Genomic DNA, 4,008 nt, shown 5'->3' on the forward strand with positions numbered 1-4,008 from the left:
GCCATCGAGTTGATTCCCAACCACAGCAACCCTGTGTAGGATTTCCAAGGAGCAGCTGGTGAGCTTGAACCACTGACCTTGCAGTTCAATCGACTTTGCTTGCGGTCTGATGCATTAGCCCACAGTGCCACACTAGCACCACTCCAGGGCTCTATGTTGTAATTAAGTGCTGTTGAGTTGGTTCCAACCCGTAGCGACCCTGTAGAGGGTTTCCAAGAAGTGACTGGTAAGCTTGAACCACCAACCAGGGCTCTATTTGTTGTTGTTGTTGTTATGGGCTCTGGAGTTGGTTCCGACTCATAGGAACCCTCTACAGAGTTTCCGAGGCAGTAAATCTTTACGGGAGCAGAACCCACGGAACAGCTGGTAGTTTCGAACTGCTAACCATGAGATTAGCAGCCCGATTCATAACCACTACACTAGCAGAGCTCCTTTAGTTGTGCCTGCAATGTCCATCTGCTTGGAAAACTTTGTGCTGAGCTCTGTGCTGTTTTCTGCTCTTGGAGTTCAGCCCTTGGGGCAAAGGGTGTTGCTCCTTGGAATTTCCTACTCTGGCTGATAGAGCTTGACCTCTCTGTATCTATGCTTCTAGGCTTTAGGGCTAACTTCCATTGGGCTTGCATAAGAGAAAACAAAAATTCTCATTCCTCTTGTTAGGGGAGTTAACCCTTATTAGGAAGGGACACTACTTTCTGACTGATTTCCAGACCTATAGGCGGTGACCCCCTGAAGGGGGGTGGTATGTCGCTCCACATCTGTGGCCCTGACTCCTTTAACTGTAGAATGATGTTAACTGCCATAGAGTCGATTCCGACTCATAGCGACCCTGTATAGTATTTCCCAGGAGCAGCTGGTGGGTTTGAACTGCTGACCTTGTGGTTCACACTGACTTTGCTGTCCTGCACATTATGCTGCAATGGAGTGTTGTTAAGTACCTTCAAGTCCATTCCAACTCACAGTGACCCTGTTACAGAGTTTCCAAGGAGTGACTGGTGCGTTTGAACCAGTGCTTCTAAGCAACCGTGTATGCCCAGCACACAACACCACACCAGGATTCCTGCAGTGGAGTTGTTTTGTTGTTAAGTGCCATCGAGTTGGTTCCGACCCATAGATGACCCTGTATAGGGTTTCCGAGGAGCTGCTGGTGAGCCTGAACCGCCGACCTTGCAGTCTGTTACATTAACCCACAGTGCCACACCAGTGCAATAGAGAGCAGGAAACGCTGAGGTTGTGCCCTGTGCTGCCAAAGCTACTCTGCAGTTCCGGGTGGTGGTGGAGTCGGTTCTGACTCAACAGTGACCTGTGTAGGGTTTCCAAGGCTGTAAATCTTTATGGGAGCAGCAAGCCTCATCTTTCTCCAGAGGACGACTGGTAGTTTCAAACTGCTGACTTGGAGTAAATGACCACTACTTAGTGTTCCTTTTTTCACTCTAGGAGCAGCAGAAACTTTGTTCCTAGACCTGACAAACCCTTGCCTATCCAGGCCTCTTTGTAGGGTGGAGTCAGCTGCCTTTGTTTGTTCTCTGTGAGGCCTGCCTTAGAAGTCCACTTTATGCTTGTAAGGAAAAGAGGACAGATTGTGGAAATGGGGCCGGGGGTGGGGGGCGGGTAGAGTAGGTGACAGACAGGATGTGTCCTAAAGGTTTTCTCCAGGTGGGAAGATTCCATTGACTGAAACCAGGTTAGTGATCAGATTGCCAGCATGAAAGTGTTCTAGTGGTGTGTGTCTCATGTAGCTGAACTGAATGTAACAACCGCAGTAGTTTAAAAATCCCCATTGCAGTGCCTATAAAGTGAAGAAACTTGGCAAGTTGGAACCTTACACACACACACCCCCACCACCACCACCTCTTCCAAACCCTTAGATCCACAAGCTGTATCTTTCTGCTGATTCTAAAAGGCCTGAGCTTTGTCCCTGTGTAGTGCTGGCTTGGGGCTGGGAGGAGGGCTGTTTTCCCGAACATGATAAGGAATTGAGCAGGGCAAAGTGGGAGCTCTGGCTGGTGATTGGTAGACAGGATGCCCTGGAATGTGGTTGGCCTGAAGCCCAGAATCAGCACTTTGTATTTGTTTGTTTCTGGGAGACTGTGGTCTGGTGCTACTGTGACAGGAAGTGAGAAAGCTGGGAGTGGGGAAACAGGAGAGGGGCGATGTCTTTGTGGTTCTCCTGTGAAATCTCTTTGTCCCTGAAGAGCAGCTCGCCTCAGAGCTGAACCAAGAAGAGAGCAGCCTTTGTGTGGCCAGGGGTTCTCAGAGTATCTAGCTCCTCTGAGCCATTAGGGAGTGTGAATTCTGACTGTGGCCTTTTGCATCTTAACACTTGAGTTATATAAATGGTCTTGACTTAACATTGGAGATCTCACTGCATTTTGTATTTGAGTATATTATTTATGGATCTCTAAGGAACTCTGGTAAGGAGCTCTGGTAGCGTAGTGGTTACGAATCGGGCTGCGAACCACAAGGTCAGCAGTTCGAAACTACCAGCTGTTCCGCAGGAGAAAGATGAGGCTTTCTGCTTCCGTAAAGATTTTACAGAGTCGCTATGAGTCGAAACTGACTCCACGGCACATAACAACAACAACAAGGAACTCTGGTAGCGTCGTGGTTATGAGTTGGCCTGCTAACCTCAAAGTCAGCAGTTTGAAGCTACTGGTCGTTCTGAGGGAGAAAATGAGGCTTTCTGCTTCTGTAAAGATTTACAGTCTTGGAAACCCTATGTAGGGTCGCTCTGAGTCAGAACTCTACGGCATACCACCACTACCACCACCACCAAGATTAATTGGAGTCCTGGTGTGGTGCTGTGGCTTAATGTGCTGGACTGCAAAGTTGGTTTGTATTGTAAGGTCTGCAGTTCAAGCTCACTAGCTGCTCCTTGGAAACCCCATACAGGGTCACTATGGGTTGGAACCCACTTGAAGGCACTTAACAACAACAAATATTTAATTAAGAAAGGAGTTCTAGAAGAAGGTAGATGTTAAATAATGTTTGTTCGCTATATATATTGCAGATGCCGTCTTGAAAACGGAATGAGAAAGAAACAGGTTGCTCTGGGGTCCTATGTTAGGGCCATTGTGTGATTTCACTATTGAGAGGGGCTGGCAGTTTTCTAACTGGAGAGTGGTTGGGAGTTTTCCTGGAATGCTTTCCCTAGGTCTAGACTGAAATGGCACCTGTAGCACTCTCGGTCAGCCTCCCTCCCCGCTTTTCCCCCCTTGTTTCCCAATTTCCCTGCCCTCCATCCCCGCTGTGGAACACGCATCTCGGCTCATGTTGTGGACTGGGTGGCTGAGTCCTCAGCTTCTGGCCACGCTGTAGTCCCTGAGCACACACACAAACCTGCCTTTCATTGCCCAGGAGGACAGCTGCCCTAGAGGCAGATTGCTAACATACCGCTAGAACAGTCCCTCCCCCTCTGTTCTGATGCTGGCTAGCACAATCTTCCCTGCTTCTAGTTCCTTCTGTTTGCCACCCCAACTCTGATCTCTGCTTTTGGCTTAGCGGGATAGCACATTAAAAATGAGAGTAGTGATATTTGTGATTAGATTTTCTTTCCTGAAGTTAACGGGGGGAGGAGGATCCAAAAATATGGTTTCTAATCAGATTTCTAGAGTGGGTTTGCCAACGGCCAAAGGTTGGTGGTTTGTGTAAAGTCGTACCTCTTTTGTTACATCTACCTTCTAAGTATTTGTTCCTTATGAAAAGGGAAATTGAGATAAAGTGTGAGCAACTCTCTCTGCAGAAGTGAGTAAGGTCTTGTTCTTTAAAGTGAAAGTCAATTCCTTCAAGTTGTGTTGCTTTAGACTTAGCTCCTTTTCATTTGCTGCCCAGAATACTCTAGGCAGGTCTACCTGGTTCCACTCCACCCCGTCTCATTTCCCACTCCCCAAAAGTTTACCTTAGGTCAACTTTTAACCACAGGAAACATAGAACATTCACACAAATTAGTCTGTATCAAGAAGTAACATGGGCTTGCAGTAGAGCAGATGACTTTCCACCACTTAGAAGCAG

This window comes from Chrysochloris asiatica, unplaced genomic scaffold (genome assembly GCF_000296735.1).
Source record: "Chrysochloris asiatica unplaced genomic scaffold, ChrAsi1.0 scaffold00339, whole genome shotgun sequence".
Taxonomy (NCBI): domain Eukaryota; kingdom Metazoa; phylum Chordata; class Mammalia; order Afrosoricida; family Chrysochloridae; genus Chrysochloris; species Chrysochloris asiatica.